At 43.7% G+C, this 21,487-nt stretch overlaps 1 long non-coding RNA gene across 2 annotated transcripts; it reads left to right on the top strand.

The window, feature by feature from the left end:
• On the top strand, positions 1 to 21,484 carry LOC132518575 (uncharacterized). 2 transcript variants are annotated; one of them, XR_009539919.1, is made up of 6 exons: positions 1 to 336; positions 4,503 to 4,654; positions 9,678 to 9,777; positions 14,741 to 14,854; positions 15,511 to 15,587; positions 20,961 to 21,484. It is a non-coding gene; the product is annotated as an uncharacterized LOC132518575 (long non-coding RNA). The 2 variants fall into 2 exon arrangements; XR_009539920.1 differs by lacking the exons at positions 4,503 to 4,654; positions 9,678 to 9,777.
• Positions 21,485 to 21,487: the final 3 nt, after the last annotated feature.

Raw genomic sequence — 21,487 nt, forward strand, 5'->3', positions numbered from 1 at the left:
AACAATTTTTCCACAGACGGGGGGTGGAGGGTAATGGTTCAGGCGGTAATGCAAGCGATGGGGAGCAATAGGTGAAGCTTTGCTCGCTTGCCAGCTGCTCACCTGCCGTGTGGCCCGGTTCCTAACGTTCAGTTATTTCGCCTTCATCAGTTGTCTTTGTCACCGAGAGAACCGCTAAGGAATGAAAGAGTTTAAACCCTTTACTTCGGACCACACTCAGCCTGTCTGCATCCCTCTGATTCAACCACCAAGGGAGGAGGGAGGCGTCCTGGGGCTGCTGCTCCCCACTGACACCCACCCTGTCTAGCATGCTTTTGGTCTCCAGGATTTTACCAGGTTTGTTCTTTTTAATTCTCAACATTTGGGGTAGAGGTGGACGGTATGAAGCCCCAATTTCCCATTGTGTTTGTAGACAGTTTCAACTGAAGCAATCAGAAACTAGGACTAAAACTTCCTATAAATGAGAAAATTCCCCCAAAGAAGCACTTTAAAGATACCTCTGAGAAAAGTTACGGAGCAGAAGTCAATGAGTAATATAAACACACACACACACAAACACACACTCAAATAAAAAGCAAAAGAAAATGCAATAATTAAGTGCCAGTCTTCTCCTTGGTCCACAGCCCAGGGGTTGGGGACACCTCTTAGTAGGATTGACAACTACGGAAAACATAGGAAGTGGGGGATGGAGCTATATAGGAACAAAGATTTTGTACACTGTTGATATGAAGTTGTTACAAACTAAAGTTGTCTAAACTAGGTTGTTACAAACTAAATTTAGATGTTACTTATTATCCCCAGGGCTATCACTAAGAAAATAACTTAAAAATATAAGGTAAAAGAAATTACAAGGGAAATGTTTAGAAATACCTATTCCTTTTTAAGTTGAATAATATCTATGGTATGTATATACCATATTTTCCTGGTCCGTTTGTCTGTTGATGGGCACTCGGGTTGCGTCCATGTTTTAGCTATTATGAATAATGCTGCTAATGATCATGAGTGTTCAAGTTTTCTTCAGGACCCTGCTTTCAGTTCTTTTGCGTATATGCTCAGGGGCAGAATAGCTGGATCAAATGGTAATTATTTTTAATTGTTCAAGGAACTGCCGCGTTTCCCACGGAAGCTGTACCATTTTACATTCCCAGCAGCAGTGCACAAGGGTTACAATTTCTCCATCCTCGTCAACACTCTTTTTGATAGTAGCCATCCTGTTGGGTGTGAGGTGGTGTCTCAGTTGTGCTTTGCATTTCCCTAATTAGTTAACATTTTGAAGGCAGAAGGAAGAAAATAATAAAAGACTAGAGTGGAGATGTATGAAATAGAGAATAGGAAAACAATGGAGAAAATCAAACCAAAATTTGGCTCTTTGAAAAGATCAATAAATTTGACAAACGAAACGTCTATAGCTAGACTGACGAGAGCTCAAATTACTAAAATCAGGAATGAAAGTGGGGATATTACTACTAACCTTACAGAATAAAATGTAAGAGACGACTATGTACAGTTGCATGCCAAAAAATTTAGACAACTTAGATGAAATTTTAAAAATTCTTAGAAACACACAAACTACCAAAGCTGATTGAAGAAGAAATAGAAAATCTGAATAGGCCTCAAACAAGTAAAGAGATTGAATCAGTTATACCAAAAAAATTCCAATAAGGAAAACTCCAGGACCAGATGGCTTCTCTGGTGAATTCTACCAAACCTTTAAAGGAGAATTAATATCAATTCTTCTCAAAGTCTCCCAAAAAAGAAAGGAATCACTGCCTAACTCATTCTGTGAGGCCATTATTACCCTGATACCAAAACCAAAGACATCACAAGAAAAGCATAGATCAACATTCCATATGTATATAGATGAAAACATCAAAAGTACTAGCAAATCAAATTTAACAATATTAAAACAATACATCATGAGCAAATGAGAGGCTCCAATCAAGATGGCGGAGCAGTAGGATGTGGAACTCCCCTCCTCCCAAAAATACATCTACAAATGGAACAATTCTTATAGAACACCTACTGAACACCAGCAGAAGTCCTAAAACACCTGAAAGGATGAGAAATATCTCCACATAACTGGGTAGGATGAAAGGGAGGAAAAAAAGGGACAGGACCTGCACCGCTGGGAGGGAGCTGAAGAAAGGAAAGATTCCCACACCCTGGGAAGCCCCTCACCTGCGGGGAGATCAGCTGGGACAGAAAAGGAGCTTCAGAGGCTCAGAGGAGGGCACGGCAACTGGTTTGTGGCAGGCAGAACAGAGAGACTACACAGACGGTCCGAGCCACCGCCCTGTACCCCCAGCCTAACGCACATCCGCTGGTACAGGTGGGGGCTGGGTGCTGAAACATGGGGTTTAGAGGACAAACCTGGGGAGAGGACTGGTGTTGGCTGCTCGGAGACAGACTGAAGGAGCTGGAGTGTGGTACGGCCACAACCAGGGCTAGAAGCCAGGCCCACCATAGAAACGAAGCACCGTTGTTAAGTGGTGCACGAACAGGGGAGGGGGTGCTGCCGTTACAGCCTCTTTCTCCATGTGCTAGCCCCTGCCCACGCAGGCTCCGGGAGAGCATGCCCCAGCCACCCCACCTCGGCCAGCTCCCACCTGGGCGGTCTTGCAGGCCCCAGATGCCACCTAGACAGGCTCCGAGGCCAAGCGCAGCCTCGGGAGCAGACACCAGCAGTTTGCCCACATTCAGAGGTAGGGCCAAAAGCACAGCTGAGCCCCAGGGGCCACACAACTTAGGAAGCAGGGCTGAAAATTCAGTGCCTGTGGGACATCCGAACAGACAGCGGGTGCTTCCACGGCTGGGACGGGTCTGGCCTTAATAGCTGAGGGCTTTGTGGGTGCATGCACGCAGGGACTGGGCCGTGCCAGGGTCTAAGCTACCTCTATAGCTCCCACAGCAGGCCCAGGTGTGGGACTTGTGCTGTCCTGGGACCTGACTTCAGTGGCTCTGTGCTGGTGTCCTTGAGACACCTGGGTGGATGGCCGGCATACCCATGGTTGAGGCAGGGCCAAGGGCAGTGCCAAACCAGTGTACTTTGTGATCCCGGACAATGGGTGAAAGGTGACACATCAGAGCACACTCACCAGTGAACAGCTCCAGCAGAGGAATACTCAGTGGCTCCCCTCCCAGTGGGAGTGCTCCAGTCCCACCTACCTCACACCACAGCTCAGTAATGCAGCTCAGAAACAGATCTGGGGACGTCTACTCCAACATCTAGGTAGCAGACCCTGCCCCTGACAGGGCAGTGACAAAGAGCAATGAGGAGGCCCCACTCAACATCCAGTGCAGGCTCTGGCCACCACACCACCAGTCACACCTTCTATCAAGGGGATAATGGCCAGCATACACTGAGGAAAGAGGTGGCAGCCATCCATACTAAAAACAGCCCCTGCGCCAAAAATGTTAAACCCACGTAGGCTACAAAGGGACGCTCCCACATTAGTATAGCCCTCCAGGACCACAGTAGATAACTGTTTTTCCTAAACTCAGAGCAAGAGAAATATAAGTAAAATGAAGAAGCAGAGGAACCATTGCCAATAAAAAGATCAAGAGAATTCCCCTGAAACAACAAACAATGAAACAGACCTCTTCAGTCTAATAGACAAAAAGGAGATAATGAAAATACTGAAGGAATTAAGAAAGGCTATTGGCAGAAATGCAGATTACTGTAAAAAGGACCTAGAAACTAGGAGGAACCAAGAAAAAATAGTTCATCATGAGCAAATGAGACTTACCCAGGAATGTAAGGATGGTTCAACATTTGAAAATAAATCCAAGTAATACATCATATTAATCAATTAATTAAATAGCAGCACTATTTACAAGAGTCAAGACATGGAAACAGCCTAAGTGTCCATCAACAGACGAATAGATAAAGAAGATATGGCAGATATATATACAATGCAGTATTACTCAGCCATAAAAAAAAGAGTGAAATAATGCCATTTGGAGCAACATGAATGGACCTAGAGATTATCATACTAAGTGAAGTAAGCCAGACAGAGACAGACAAATATCATATGATATTACTTATATGTGGAATCTAAAATAAGGATACAAATGAGCTTATTTACAAAACAGAAATAGACTCACAGGTACAGAAAACAAACTAATGGTTACCAAAGGGAAGGAGGGGGGAAGGATAACTTAGGAGTTTGGGATTAAAATATACCCACTACTATATATAAAATAGATAACCAACAAGAACCTACAGTATAGCACAGAGAACTCTACTCAATATCTTGTAACAATCTATAATGGAAGAGAGTGTAAAAAAAAGAATATATATATTTTTATACATGTATAACTGAATCACTTTACACCAGAAACTAACAATTGTAAATCAACTATATTTCAATAAATTTTTAAATCAAATTAAAAAATTTTATTTAATATGTATTGTTGATTGATTAACGTGAAAACGCACAGACGACAGCACTATAACTCATGCCTGAACAAAGCTTATGTAACACACTTATTTTCTTTCAAAGGCACATCATAGCCTTCTTGGACAATTTTAAACAGCAAGATCACCAACAAAAAGCACAAAAGTGTCACTAAATAGGCCACGAAAAGGACCATTTTTTTACAGTATGTGAACTGAAACAAGATGGCAGAACAGCACCTTGTCCAACCTAAGCTGGTAATGTGTTCATTGGGTGACTCAAATTTTTCACTGCTCTGTGCATAGCCATGAATGATTGCAAACACTCTACGAGTATCAATTTGGGGGTTACAAATAAATGTTAGCAAGCTGATAAACTCACAAATATGGAATCCATGAATAGGGAGAACAAACTGTTATCTTGCCGGTGACTTGATTTTCTCTCATCCTGTAATGTCTTTTTTTTTTTAGAGCTTTTATTTATTTATTTTTATAAATTTATTTATTTTATTTTATTTTTGGGTGTATTGGGTCTTCATTGCTGCACGGGCTTTCTGTAGCTGCGGCAAGCGGGGGCTATTCTTCATTGTGGTGTGCGGGCTTCTCATTGCGGTGGCTTCTCTTGTTGTGGAGCACGGGCTTCAGTAGTTGTGGCATGCAGGCTCAGTAGTTGTGACTCACGGGCTCTAGAGTGCAGGCTCAACAGTTGTGGCACATGGGCTTAATTTGTCCGCGGCATGTGGGATCTTCCCGGACCAGGGCTCGAACACATGTCCCGTGCGTTGGCAGGCGGATTCTCAACCACTGTGCCACCAGGGAAGCCTCTGTAATGTCTTTAAATACTGTATTATCTCCAATGAGCCCGTGCAGCCCTAAATTTCCCAAACACATACACTACTGTATTTTATTTATTTTATTTTTATTTATTTTTGTTTTTGTTTTTGGCTGCATTGGGTCTTTGTCACTGTGTGCGGGCTTTCTCTAGTTGCAGCGAGTGGGAACTACTCTTCGTTGTGTTGCGTGGGCTTCTCATTGTGGTGGCTTCTCTTTGTTGCGGAACATGGGCTCTAGGCACGCGGGCTTCAGTAGTTATGGCTCACGGGCTCTAGAGCACAGGCTCAGTAGTTGTGGTGCACGGGCTTAGTTGCTCCACGGCATGTGCTCCACGGCATGTGGGATCCCTTCCTGGACCAGGGATCGAACCCGTGTCCCCTGCAGTGGCAGGCAGATTCTTAACCATTGCACCACCAGGGAAGTTCCTACACGACTTTAAAAAAGGGAATTGGGGGGGTGGTGGTCCAGTGGCTGGGACTCGGCTTGAACAAAGATCCCACAAGCTGCACAGTGTGGCCAAAAATAAAAAAGGGGGTGGGGGAATGGAAATGCTGCTGGGTGACCAGCTCATAGTTTCTGCTCTGTGTGGCAATCATTCCTTTTATGTTGTTTAGTGTTAGTTTGCTACTGCTGTTATAACAAATTTCCACTAACTTGGTGGCTTGAAATAATAGAAATTTATTCTTTCACAATTCTGGAGGCCAGAAGTCCAAAATCAGTATCACTGGGACAAAATCAAGGTATTATTGCCTCTTCCAGCTTCCAATGGCTGACAACATTACTTGACTTGGCCACATCATTCCAATTTCTGCCCCTGTGATCACATCACTTTCTCTTCTGTGATATCCCCTTCTGCCTATAAAGTTACATATGATTGCCTTCAGGGTCCACCCAAATAATTCAGGATAATCTCCTCATATCAAGATCCTTAAGTGCATATGCAGAGACTCTTTTCCCATATAAGGTAACATTTACAGGTTTGAGGAATTAGGATCTGATATTTTTTAGGAACATTTTTCACCTACCACACCTAGTCTTGTCTGTCCATGTGCTTTGTGGGCAGCAAGCTCTTACTCAGAGTCCTGTGAGACTTCCGGGCTTGCACCTGAGGGTTCACAATCCAGCTGAGCCTGGGTAGAGTGACACACCTCTAAAGAGGCCAGAGAAGTTACCAGGAGCCAAGAAACTGGTCTGTTTCCAGCTCTGCTGTGTACCTTGGACAAAGGGCCCATGCTTACCAAGCCTTGGGTTCCTTATTTCTGAATGCTCTTCTACACCAGGACAGCTCAGAGCTGCTGCAGATGAACTTGCAAATTGTAGCCCCCTCCTTAGTGAAAGACAGTTTAAGGGAAGTGATTTTGCCTCATTTCTCTGCTTTGGCTGAGTCCACTCAAGCATAGCCAACCAACATCAACAGATCACCCACTCCCTACCAGGCTTCCTTCTAGGCCCAGGATAACACAGTACCTCAGACATCAAGGAGCCCCCAGCTAAAATGGGGGTAAAAGGGGGGCATGGCATGGGTAAAGGTACCAGGAAGCCCCAGGGTGAGAAGCCTCAATTATATCTCACAGTATTCAGGCTCACTCATTATAGGAATGTTTTTAAGAAACAGATTAGATATGAATAAAGTTAGTGAGTTGCGTTACTTTAAAAGGTCTCAGGGGGCTTCCCTGGTGGTGCAGTGGTTGAGAGTCCGCCTGCCGATGCAGGGGGCACGGGTTCGTGCCCCGGTCCGGGAGGATCCCACGTGCCGCGGAGCGGCTGGGCCCATGGGCCATGGCCGCTGGGCCTGCGCGTCCGGAGCCTGTGCTCCACAGCGGGAGGGGCCACAATAGTGAGAGGCCTGCATACCACACACAAAAAAATGTCTCAGGCTCTAATCATGAAGTCTAGGGTGCAGTTGAAGTACTCCCCAACCTACTTTTCTTCAGAATAGGTCAGAATAAGAAGAATTTTTCACTTTAGAAAGGAGCAGGACTTCCCTGGTGGCGCACTGGTTAAGACTCCACCTACCAATGCAGGGGACACAAGTTCGATCCCTGGTCCTGGAAGATCCCACATGCTACAGAGCAACTAAGCCCATGCACCACAACTACTGAGCCTGTGCTCTAGAGCCCGTGAGCCACAACTACTGAGCCTGCATGCCACAACTACTGAAGCCTATGTGCCTAGAGCCTGTGCTCTGCAACGAGAAGCCACTGCAATGAGAGCCTATGCATTGCAACAAAGAGTAGCCCCCACTCGCTGCAAATAAAGAAAGCCCACGCGCAGCAACGAAGACCCAACGCAGCTAAATAAATAAATAATAAAATAAAATAAAAACTATAAAAGAAAAAAAAAACTATAAAAGAAAGGAGCTAAGAGCCTCCAGTGTGGTGGTATGAAATGGGACAGATGCATCCACGGAAACTAGAGGCTTGAAGAGGGATATATGGGACAAATTTCATACAGCTAACCTAGTTGGGAGCCAAAGGTTACCATAGACAAACATTTTTATAATTATCAGAACATTTGAGTTGCTTCTAGTTTGTCAAGGGAGGGAGGTTTGGGGTATTAAAAAGGCCATCCAGCATTTCTCCCTGTATTCTGCAAGGGAAGGGGAAGGGCAGACCCCACCCCAGGGAATTCTTCACTGAACATAGAGGTTAGATGGGCAACAGGGACCTCAGTGGACTGAGAGGCTACCATGCTACAAGGAGTGTCAGGCCAAGTCTCTTGTGTTGGTGTCTGACTGAGACAGGAGTCCAGAAATTCTGTGTGAGTGCCCTTTGCCGACTGGGTACAGAGGGGCTTGTCCTAGACCACCCTCTAGGAGACCCTTGTTTGGTTAGGATTGCTACCCTTTGAAGGGAGGCACTGATCCACTGGTCCTTTCCTTCCCAACTGGCCCTTTCAACATTATTTCTACCTTTCCCAGTGAGCTCTAGCTGTAATTATGAAACTAACTTTAATAAATTTAGTCCTGTAATAGAAATAAATTGTGTTTGTCAAAACCCATAGAGGGTATAACACCAAGAGTGAGACCAGACAGAAACTATGGACTTTGGGTGATGATGACGTGTCAACGAAAGTTCATCATGGGAACAATGTAACACTGGTGTGGGACATCTATACTGGGGGAGCCTGTGGGTGGGGGGCTCAGGGTATATGGGAACTCTGTACTTCCTGCTCAAATTTGTTGTGAACCTAAAACTGCTCTAAAAAATAGTCTTTTTTTTTGAGGAACTGTATGAGGGCTCTTTGCTCACCTTGACCTCCTTGAATCCCTAGACCAGCATAATTGCCTTCGTTTGTTTTGAATAGAGTATTTGCCAAATATTAAGGGCAAACTCAGTAGAGAGTTGGAGTCAACCATTCAAGAAATTTCCAACTTTCGAGAGTGTCTTTTTTTTTTTCCCAAATAAATAGTTAGTTGGCTTTTAATTGGAAAAACAGAGGCTCAGTATTGCATCCTATTTGAACCCTATTTGGTGTTTCCTGACTAGGCCTCTCCCCTAGACAGTGTATCAGAGAAAAAAAATGGAACCTATTTTTCTGAAGCTGGAATGTAAATTAATTTTCTGTTATTATCCTCCTCACACTCCCTTCATTCCTATGGATATCCAAATGGTTTTAATCAAAATTAGATTCAGAGGCAATATTACAGTTATTCTTTTTAAAAATAATGTTTTTCCCCCTTGCCACAGAACTGACTTTATTTTTATTTATTTACTTATTTGGCCTCATGACATGGCTTGCAGGATCCTAGTTCTCTAACCAAGGACCGAACCTGTGCCTCCTGCAGTGAAAGCATAGAGTCTTAACCACTGGACTGCCAGGGAACTCCCACCACAGAACTAACTTCAGAAACTGAATTAAGAAGAAAAATAAAACAAAAGTTACAAGTAATCCAAATGCCCATTTATAAATACTGCAGTGTTTTGTTCCTTTTGTGTACAAACACACACATGTGTGTACATATATAATGGGAAAGGGTCATATTTTAACTAGATTTTTTTTCAGTTAATATGGACATTGGTCCATGGCTTTGCATATTCTTTCAAAACATCAGTTTTAGGACTCCCCTGGTGGCACAGTGGTTAAGACTCCGTGCTCCCAATTCAGGGGGCCTGGGTTCGATCCCTAGTCAGGGAACTAGATCCCACATGCATGCCGCAACTAAGAGTTCGCATGCCACAACTAAGGAGCCGGCGAGCCGCAACTAAGGAGCCCACGAGCTGTGACTAAGGAGCGCACCTGCTGCAACTAAGACCCATAGCAAACAAATAAATAGTAAAATAAATAAAATTTTAAAAAATAAAAGATAATTGGAGAATATTGGAAACAGTTAAAAAAAACATCAGGTTTAGTAGCAAATTATATTCCATTTTATGGATATACTACAATTTAAATCAATCTTGTATTGTTGAACACAGAGCTTATTTCTTAACTTATGCTTTTTCAGGCGATACTGCAGTGAAGACTCCTGGGTATAAATCTTGGCACAGATCCATGATCATTCTCCTTCTAGTAAACACCAAGAGGTGGAATTGTGGAGTCAGAAGGTACATGCCTGGTAAAGACTTCAGCACAATCAACAAATGGCTTGATAGGGAGGGAAGCACGTCACAGTCCCAGCAGCAATGCATGAAAACTCCATGTCCTAAATCCTCGTCAATATTGGAGATTGAGTTTGACAGGTTTGGCAACACTAGCTTAGTACTGAGAAAATTAATCAGCCTGAAATCACTGCACCCTAACTCTGTGTTAAAACACAGAGAAGTATATGTCCTGGTTCTGAAGGAATTCACAGAATATGGGCCAGGTTTTTCCTGGCTGAACCACTTACTTCCCTGCTGTTTGGCTCTGGAAGAGTTATTGACCCTCTTTGCCTTAACCTTGCCTGCCAGCCGTGAGGATGAGTATCTGGACTGAATTTATCATATTCTCATTTACATTTGTATTATAAGTAATATATAAATGAGAATATATATATGTTCTTATTTAGCCTCCCCAACTAGACACAAATATATATATATATATATATAAACTAATAACTATAATATATATACAGTTAATATATACAGGGTTCAAAAGCAGTTGTCACTGCCAGTGCTATTACTACTACTGATTATAATAATCATTGAGATGGCTCTGGGTAGACACTTAACAAATGTTAATTACCACTTACAAGCTGTTTAACTTGGCTTAGAAAAGTTACGCCCTCTCTCCAATCATTAGCTTCCCCATCTGTTCAACGGAACTAAAAATACCCATTTCCTAGGATTACTGTGAGGATTATAGGAAATGAAACCATCAGCTCAGTACCAGGAATACAGAAGGAAGTTTTCTTCCTTTAGGAATATTTTAGAAACCGACTTCAGAAAAATAATGCATAATGCCTGATAATAAACAACTCAGTTTCTTTTGTGAAGAACTCTAAGATCAGGGGCTGAATCAGCAAGAGCTGGTGAAACTACATCTTTACCCTTTATCCTCCTTTCTGGAAAAATTATTCTTTCCAAACATCAACTCTTTTGGCCTGATGTTCAGGTGCCTGTCACTGGGTTTGCCTGGCTGACGGCAAAAAATCATAGGAAGGCTGAGGTGCCAATCTAGGAGACCGAAATAAGAGTAGGGATTAGGTGGAGAAGAAGGAAATTCTTTCTCCCTATGTTCTTGCTTAGTTAATACCTAATGGCTTTTTAAGGGGTTGCAAGTATAGTTTAATAAAGATGTGCCAATATCTAGCAGCAAAGGCACTCTGCCAACATCATAAGCCCCTCTGCACCTGCTCTGGCATAATAACTTTGATAAGAACTACTCATTACTGAGCACCTACTGTAAGACTCTATAATCCTTCCAACAACCTGATTATTCCAATGAAGACATAGCTATTCAGAAGAGATAACAATTCAGAGCCAGGACTGGGACTCATGTCTGTTTGCCTTGAAGTACATGTTTTTCCTTGTGTACTTTCTCTCTCTTCCTCTAGTACTTTTCAGATTCCTGCCTTTTCCTTCTAGCCCACCCGGATTTCAGGCCAGCCTTTGTACCCATACCAGGTGCATCACCGATCCCCATGGCTTTAAGATCTCCTGTTCCCATGGCCCTGCACCTGGCGGACTGAGAGGGATGCCAGCTGCTCTTTCTTTGCAGGGCACAGAGCTCTGAGTAGCACACCAAGATGTGCAGGAACATGGAAGCTGAGAACCCTTACATATTTCTGAGTCTCTGAGTCATTGAAGAAAAAGAGGTACTTCAGTGAAGAGGGCTCAGCCTTACTAGGAAGTATAAAGGAAATATTAAAGGCACTGTGTTTTTAAATAGTATACTTAGCAAACTTGAATATTTTTGGCTAAAGCAATTTCATATTGTGACCAAGGGAACTGAGTGAGTTCAGTTAAGGTACTATGAAGAGACAGGAGCATTGCATACAGACCAATGTTTTAACAGTTAAGATTATTTTTTATCTTTGACCTAAAGGAGACAAGTATACTCAATAGGGAAAAGATAGTCTCTCAATAAACAGTGCTGGGAAAGCTGGATATTCACATGCAAAAGAATGAAATTGGACCCCTATCTTACGTGACTTACAAAAATTAACTCAAAGTGGATTAAAGACTTAAATGTAAGATCAGAAACCATAAAACTCCTAGAAGAAAACATAGGGGAAAATCTGCTTGACACTGGGCTTGGCAGTAATTATTTTTTTAGATGTGACACCAAAAGCACAAGCAACAAAAGTGAAAATAAACAAGTGAGACTATATCAAACTGAAAATTTTGTGTATAGTCAAGAAGCAATCAATGATATGAAAAGGCAACCTATGTAATGGCAGAAAATATTTGTAAACTACATATCTGATAGGGAGTTGATATCCAAAATATATAGGGAACTCATACAACTCAACAGCCAAAAAAAAAAAAAAAAATTCCCACCCAATAATCCAATTAAAAAATGGGCAGGAAAAAAACAAAAAAAGGGCAGGGACTTCCGTGGTGGTGCAGTGGTTAAGACTCTGCACTCCCAATGCAGGGGGCCTGGGTTCAATCCCTGGTCATGGAACTAGATCCCACATGCATGCTGCAACTAAGAGTTTGAATGCCACAACTAAGGAGCTCATGTGCCACAACCAAGGAGCCAGATAGCCACAACTAAGGAGCCTGGGAGCTGCAACTAAGGAGCATGCCTGCCACAACTAAGACCCAGTGCAACCAAATAAATAAATAAATTTTTTTTAAATGGGCAAAGGGTCGGAATAGATGAATAGACATTTTTCCAAAAGATATTCACATGGCCAACAGGTACCTGAAAAGGTGCACAGCATGACTAATCGTCAGGAAAATGCATTTCAAAACTAAAATGAGATATCACCTCACACTTGTTAGAATAGCTATTACCAGAAAAGACAAGAGCTAAGTGCTGGTGAATATGTGGAAAATAGGGGACTCTTGCTCACTGTTGATGGGAATGTAAATTGGTGAAGCCACTATGGAAAACAGTATGGCAATTCCTCAAAAAATTAAAAATAGAACAACTATATGATCCAACAGTTCTACTTTTGGATATATACCTGAAGAAAATGAAATCACTATCTTTGAAACTGAGCAGGACCCTACCGGGTCTTCCTGGGGAAAGACACCCAACCTGTGTCCTCCATCTCTTATTTTAAAAAAAACTTTAGCCTCCTAGGCCTTCCAAAGAGCAAATATAATCAGAAATACAGAAACAAAGGAAAGCAATCAAGCAAGACAAAATAATAATAGTTTAACCATAAAACAAAGTCAATGACCTTTAATTCCTCCTCAGAGGCTATAGATAATATCCTGATCCAAATCTTTGAGTTCTTTTTCAGATATTAAAACCCCCACAAGATGGAAGAAGTTGACTGCATGCTGACCACTAGCATGTAGCCCCCAGATGAGCTGGAGCGTGAAGATTGATAATGCTGACCTCTGTGACCTCATCTGGTTGCCTCACCACCCACCAATAAGAAAATTGTGTGTGAGCTGATCACATACTCCACAACACTTTCCCTCACTTTGTCTTTTAAAACCCTTCCCTAGGGACTTCCCTGGCAGTTCAGTGGTTAAGACTCCGTGCTTCCATTGCAGGGGGCACGAGTTTGATCCCTGGTCAGGGATCTAAGATCCCACATGCTGTGTGATACGGGAAAGAAAGGAAGAGAGAGAGAGAAAGAAAGAAAGGGAAAGAAAGAGAAAGGAAGAAAGGAAGGAAGGAAGAAAGAAAGAAAGAAAAAGCCATTTCCTAAAAGCCATCAGGGAGTTCAGGTTTTCCAAGCATTAGCTGCTTGTTCTCCTTGCTTGTTACCCTGCAATAAATGTTGTACTTTTCTTCACCAAAACCCCGTGTCAGTAGATTGGCTTTGCTGCAGGCAAATAGACCCAAGTTTGGTTTGGTAATGTCTTGAAGAGATATCTGCACATCCACATTCATTAGAGCATTATTTACATTAGCAAAGACATGGGAACTAAGTGTTCATCAATGGATGAATGGATAAAGAAGTTATACACACAAGTGCATGCGCACATGCATGCACACGCACACACACACACACACACACAGAATGGAGTATTATTCAGCCATTAAAAAGGAACTCCTGGGCTTCCCTGGTGGCACAGTGGTTGAGAGTCCACCTGCCGAGGCAGGGGACGCGGGTTTGTACCCTGGTCCAGGAAGATCCCACATGCCGTAGAGTGGCTGGGCCCATGAGCCATGGCCACTGAGCCTGCACGTCCGGAGCCTGTGCTCCACAATGGGAGAGGCCACAACAGTGAGAGGCCCGCGTACCGCAAAAAAAAAAAAAAAAAGGAACTCCTGGTTGCCATATGATCCAGCAATCCCACTCCTAGGCATCTATCTGGACAAAATTATAATTCGAAAAGATACATGTATCCCAATGTTCACTGGGACACTATTTACAATAACCAAGACATGGAAACAACCTAAATGTCCACCAGCAGATGAATGGATAAAGAAGATGTGGTACATATATACAATGGAATACTATTCAGCCATAAAGAAGAATGAAATACTGCCATTTACAGCAACATGGATGGACCCAGAGATTACCATACTAAGTGAAGGAAGTCAGAAAAAGGATGACAAATACCATATGATATCACTTATATGTGGAATCTAAAATATGACACAAATGAACCTAACTATGAAACAGAAACAGATTCACAGACATAGAGAACAAACTTGTGGTTGCCAAGGGGGAGCGGGGAGGGGAAAGAGAAGGATTGGGAGTTTGAGGTTAGCAGATGCAACTATTACATATAGAATGGATAAACAACAAGGTTCTACTATATAGCACAGGGAACTATATTCAATATCCTCTGATAAACCATAGTGGAAAAGAATATATATATGTGTATAACTGAATCACTTTGCTGTATAGCAGAAATTAACACAACATTGTGAATTAACTATACTTCAATAAAATAAATTTTAAAAAAGAGAGAGAGAGATGCCAGAGACGTTACTTTCTCTCCCTACCAGGTGAGGTCACAGTGAGAAGGTGGCCATGTACAAGCCAGAAAGGGACAGCTATCACCAGAAACCGACCATCGATCATGCTAGCATCCTGATCTTGAACTTCCGTCCTCCAGAACTGTAAGAAATAAATTTCTGTTTCTCTGGAAGATCCCTGCAGCCATCTAAGCTTTTTGAGGATTTACTAAGTGTCAGTCAGTAATTCTACAGGGTAAAATGGAGTGAGAGTCTGAGCCACCCCCGAGAAGAAGTACCACACCCAGTGAGGTAGTGGGCAAATGTCAATGGAATCCCAATTAAGGGACTTGAACTATTCTCCAAGGCCCAGATATTAGAAAAGGAGAGACAGTTCTCTTTTTTACTTAACGTGCCATATTAGACATGTGATTGAGAACGGATTATTACTCTGGGCTTTAGTCATGTGTTAGTAAAAAGGTATTCTATTTTGTCTTGAGGAATAAATTGAAATATATGCACACTGAACAGTAAATTTGATCTGTGATGTTTATGTAGGTATACTGATCCAGGTGTGCCAGACAGACATTATGCAGTAGATACCTGTGACAAAAACATTTACTGTTCACCGATGATCCCACCCACATTTCCCAGCTGCCTTTCAGTTAGACAGGGCATGTGACTAGTCCCGGCCAATGGGTTGTGAGTAGAAATGACTGTGTCAAACCCTAGGCCACAACAGAGAAAAAGGAAAGTGAGTTCTCCATGCCCTTTCTTCCCGCATGGCAACAATGGGAGCCCTCTTGTTTCTCATGTTACAGCCACAAGATGTTGGTGTGTGAGCCGTGCCGTGTCTATGTGGAGCGAACCTCCCACAGATCTTCAATGGACATTAAATGTAAGCAAGTGGGAAACGTAGTTGTATTAATCCATTGAGATTTGAGGGTTGTAATATGTTACTGCATCATAGCCCAGTCCATCTTGACCAAATACAACTGTGGCTGTCACTAGGGGTAGAGAGGCAAATCCCTGGAGTCACCTTTGGAAGTAGACCACGGCTTATAGAAAACAGGTTGGGGAAGCCTCTTCAGGAGTGAACATTTAAATGCTAATTAGACTGGGGATGAGGTTGCACAGCCTTCCAGCTGGTTTTACCTAAATCATGACTAGTCACTCCTTAGGCAATTTTCTGGAACGGTATATGAGAGTAACAGAGAAAAGTTTCATATATCTTGTGAAGTCTATGGGTAGGACTGATGTACTCCATGTCACTACTAAAGCCCAGTCACAGATATAATTATGAACATCATGGGAGGGCATACATTATGGAATAATAAGTCAATTGTAAGCAAAAGTTGAAGTGACCATAGTTGTTCTTATTGGCTGTCAGACAGAAGTGTCTGGATCACAATGCCAACTTATCCCTTTAAGAAACTTCTTGAGCAGATGAGACACACTGCTAAAGAATCTTTGAAAATGAGACAGATTTTAATGTTGTAAGTGACCCCAGATGAAAATTTGAGTGGCAGAGGTTTTTTTTGACACCTCAATCTCTTTATGATGCCAATATTTGGCATGAGTCCCTGCCTTGGTTGCATTCTGGGGTCATGCACAGGAGAGGGGGAACATGTTCCACTGGACTGAAAGTCTAGTTGGTGATGGGTGCTCCCAGGCTAGAGCATCCCAACAGAGAGCTGGTAGCAAATGGCTATGCAAGGTAGGAATCAAAGGCGGGAGACAGAAAAGGTCTCTGTGGGAGTCATCAAACGTCGTGCTGGGAAAGGTTGCCTCTGATCAGAAACAAGATGTGCAAACTTGGTTTGTACTGATTCCAAAGCTGTCAACAGCAATGAGGCTGTGGGAAAAAGCCTGAGAAAGCTGCCTTTGGCTTGCGGACCTGGACGGAGAGGGTTGTTGGAAGCCTTAGCAGATTATTGCAGAGGACATCAGTAATGTGAAGAAAGTGATGGGCCACTAGGGGCAGGGGTGGGAAGATATCTGGAGAAACTGTCACTGCTAGAGCGTGGTGGAGGCTGCTTCCAGCCCTGGTATGAAATCTAGTGCGTAGGGCGGGCCACCAAAACCTGGGGAAGTAGGCACCCCCCAGCAAGGTGGCACACTCCTACTGCTAGTTTACAGTGGTTACTCCTGCAGAACAATTCTAAATTCATGAAGGTATTGCTCATTATGTTTAGAATTTGTAATCACCAGCCATCCCTCCCAATGGATTCCATTTAATGGAATCACAGGGGAAGCCATGAATTGCTTGAGAGGATCAGTTCTGAAATGAGCAGCAAGTGCACTGGAAAGGCCACAGTTGTCCACTTAAAACAGAGGCTGTGAACAAGGGCCTCAGAGATACTGGTATCATGGTGAAGGAGAATTAACGACAACATAACAGAAAGTGATAAGAAAAAGGTCAAAATGTGTCAGTAGGTGTGCCCTCTAAGACTTATACGTAGAGTGGCAAACAGGATTATCTAAACTATTTAAGGTAAAGTCTGGCGGATCTCTTGCTGTTGGATTCTGATCTCCTTCAGTAGCCTGGTGGCATAGTGGAGAGGGTTCATTGTGGAGGATTGGGCTTTAGTAACCTGAATAAAATCAAAAAAGGAATAAGGTATTCAAATGTAACTTCAGACCTCCATGATACTGTGCACCAGAGGGAAAAATATTAATGCTTATTGATGAGAGTTTTGTACTGCGAAGTTAAATACAGTTAAATACTACCTGTAATACAGGTAGTATTAGTATATTTATAGTATGACTTTATTACCTGATGTAATAAGCCTTATGAGTCATGTACTTTTTCCAAGTTCTGTTTGCACAACAAAGTTCGGGCTGTATTTGAGATGTAGTGGCCAACTAAAGCAGGCACTATTGATGCCCTATCTAATATCCCCTAGACTCACCTCTGAGTTCACCTGCAGCTGTGGTAAAGAGCTTCCAGCGTGATTGCAGCTCCCCATTCCAAGTGCCTGCTTCTCTGCCTGAGAGCTGTCTGAAGCATCAGGGGAATTTGCTGAGCCACACACAGGAGCAACTCAAAGGATAAGACAGTTAATGTTCCAGAAACAGGGTTTCCCTGGTGGCGCAGTGGTTAAGAATCCACCTGCCAACGCAGGGGACACGGGTTCGATCCCTGGTCCAGGAAAAGGAACTAAGCCCATGAGCCACAACTGCTGAGCCCACGTGCCACGGCTACTGAAGCCCGCGCACCTAGAGGCCATGCTCTGCAACAAGAGAAGCCAACGCAGTGAGAAGCCCGTGCACTGCAACGAAGAGTAGCCTCCGCTCGCTGCAACTAGAGAAAGCTCACATGCAGCAACAAAGACCCAACACAGCCAAAAATAAATAAATAAACATTTGAAGAAAAAAAAAAGTTCCAGAAACAATTCCTGATGGTTGGGGAAGGGAGAATGCTGGATTACTGCTCCAGCCTCCCAGCCTGCAGTGGAACAATTCTGAGATGCCCTCTACACAGTTTCTCAGAGAGTAATCAGAACAATTAAGCCCTGGGACTTCCCTGGTGGCACAGTGGATAAGACTCCGTGCTCCCAGTGCAGGGGGCCCCAGGTTCGATCCCTGATCAGGGAACAAGATCCCACATGCATGCCGCAACTAAGAGTTTGCATGCCACAACTAAGGAGCCTGCACGCCACAACTAAGGAGCCCATGTGCCGCAACTAAGGAGCCCGCCTGCTGCAAGTAACACCCTGTGCAACCAAATAAATTATAAAAAGAACAATTGAGCCCTAATCATGCACTGTGCTAATCTGCTCATTAATGCACTGTTTCTTAGACTTTCTACCTCCCCTGTCTCATTTTCCCCACACCCACATGTGCTTCCTGGGATCACCTGGACCCAAGTCCCTGTATCAGGGTCTGTATTAGTCAGGTTTCTCCTGAGAAATAGAACCAGTAGGATAGATAGATCAATCTATTTCTCTATATCCATATGTATAACTCCACGTCTATAGCTATATACCTATATCTGCATCCACATCTATATCTATGTATCTATACACAAAGATTATAAGGAAATGGCTCACATGATTATGGAGGCTAGCAAGTCTAAAATCTGCAGAGCAAATGTTGCAGTTCAAGGACAAAAGCAGGCAGGCTGCTACAGACCCAGGAAGAGTCAATACGCCAGTGCAATGGCTGTCGGGCAGGAGAACTCTCTATTACTCAGGGGAAAGTCAACGTTTTGTTATATTCAGGACTTCAGCTGAATGGATGAGGCCCACCCACATTATAGAGGGCAATCTGCTTTACTCAGTCTACTAGCTTATATGTTAATTTTACCCCAAAATACCCTCACAAAATACTCAGGATAACATTTAACCAAATATCTGGGCATCCCGTGGTCCAGTCTAGTTGACACACAAAATTAACCATTACAGGGTCCGATTTGGGGGCAACCCAAACCAAGGCACCAAGCATAGCTCATCAATCTGGAGAAGCACCCCTTGTAACGAGAGTAGAAACCTCTAAGGAGAGCGTTTTATGTGGACCATACACCGCAGGAACCATACGCGCACTCTCTGACCCCTTGTCCACGTTCCAACACATAGGCTCTGGCACACATTAAGGAGGCATTTTGGCCAGAAGGGAAAACCAGACCTGGTGTTGCTGTCCATGAATTTGAGACAGAAAGACTCCTGGTCCAGGATGGAATGAAAGCTTTGCTGTGTGGACTCTGCCTGACATTTGCCCTAATATTCAGTTACATTTTGTCCCTCTCTGGACCAGGCACTTAGTCCCACTAATAGGGAGGTCCACCGATTGCTTACACCACCTACCTACACCATCTTGCGTTGCTCCTGGTTGAGCCCAAAGCAAGCGCCAGTAGCTTAACCAGCCCCCATTGGTGTTGCTGTCCGTGGTTCTGACAGAAGGAGCAAGCCTCTGCGTTGACACCTGTTTTGCTGTCCATGGTGCTACCTAATAATTTTTTTTAAATAAATTTATTTTATTTTATTTATTTATTTTTGTCTGCGTTGGGTCTTCATTGCTGTGCATGGGTTTTCTCTAGTTGCGGTGAGTGGGGGCTACTCTTCACTGTGGTGCGCCTGCTTCTCATTGCAGTGGCCTCTCTTGCTGCAGAGCATGGGCTCTAGGTGTGTGGGCTTCAGTAGTTGTGGCACCCAGGCTCAGTAGTTGTGGCTCACGGGCTCTACAGCGCAGGCTCAGTAGTTGTGGCGCACAGGCTTTGTTGTTTCATGGCAATGTGGGATCTTCCCAGACCAGGGCTCGAACCCATGTCCCCTGCAGTGACAGGTGGATTCTTAACCACTGCGTCACCAGGGAAGTCCAGTGATTCTTTTTTTATGCTCAGGAAGACGCTGCATATTGAAAGAGCAGGTTTTTGAAATGTAGACTAGAATTCAATGACAAACATGAGATTTTGGCTCTTGCTGATGTGTGTTATAGGATTTAGTGCTCTGGTGTATGTGTCCCCATTCAAACTGAAGATTCAATATTTTCTTGCTGCCCCATATTCCCAGAACAGGTTCTAGGATTTAGCACAGTTGATGGAAAAGAGCAGAGCTAAATAGAGAGCAACCAGGGCTGAAGGTTGCAGGCTATTAACCACATCAGGGGAATCACTATCCTTTGGAAACCCCTGGCTTGGAATTTTCCTCTTTTTGATTTCCTATGTCCAACCTCGCAGAAAGTCTTGTGGATTCTATCTTCTAAGTAGCTCTTAGATTAGGCTACTTCACCTCACCTCTGCCAACACTTCCGACAATGATGATCATCACCACTACTACCATCACTACCTTCATTCTTCTAATTACCATTATTTCTGGCTGGGATCATCCCTTTAGGATCAAAATTTCAAAGTGGAATAACTAAGTGGAAGTATAGGTACGTTGTTTAAGGGTTTGATAGAATATCTGTACCAAGGTGCATTTCCACCAACCTTGTAAAAGAGGGCCAGAGACACTTTCAGGTGGCAAAAGATCTATCAGCAATACATTTCAATTAAAGACTGACCAAAAGAAATACATTAAAAAACTAAACAGGGAGTTCCCTGGTGGTCTAGCGGTTAGAATTCGGCACTTTCACTGGCGTGACCTGGGTTCAATCCCTGGCGGGGAAACTGAGATCTTGCAAGCCAAAATTAATCAATCCATCAATCAATTAAGTAAGTAAAAAACATAAAGAAAAAAGCTAATGCTTAAAGAGCACTTAGCATGTACCATGGCTGGGCAAGTGTATGTGGTGCTTTAAAACAAACCTTTGTGGTATGTTCTGTTTTCAGATGGAATAATGAGACACAGGTAAAGAAACTTGTCCAAGTTCAGACAAGACCCTCGGAGAAGGTCAGGTAAGCTTTCTGAGACCACACAGCAAGCGAGTGGCGCAGCAAGTACTGAAAGCGATGTTTGTCTCTCCCTCTCCTGCCAAGAAGAACTGCCAGGGGTCCCTGAGAAAGCAGAACATGGGGAAGAGGGAAGGGAGAAGGCTGCGTCTGCGCGCCTGCTGGGAAGCGGGGGCTTCCGGAGCTGCAGGGTCGCTATAGCGGGTGTGATGCAATCACGCCCGTCGCTGCGTCAAAGGGCGGCTCCCGGGATGCGGGGACTGCAGTAGAGGTGGTCCCCACCGCCGCCCACCTCGCCTCTGCCGCCCACCGCGGCTAACCCGGCAGGCAACCGCTGCCGCTAACCTTCGTCCAGAGTCAGGACCACCGCCCCGGAGCCACCAGCGACACCGACAACATCTCTCAGCCACCGGCGACTCTGACAACCGCCCCCAGGTACCGGTGGTCCCTGACAACCACTCCGAACC

This window comes from Lagenorhynchus albirostris, chromosome 3, assembly GCF_949774975.1.
Source record: "Lagenorhynchus albirostris chromosome 3, mLagAlb1.1, whole genome shotgun sequence".
NCBI lineage: Eukaryota > Metazoa > Chordata > Mammalia > Artiodactyla > Delphinidae > Lagenorhynchus > Lagenorhynchus albirostris.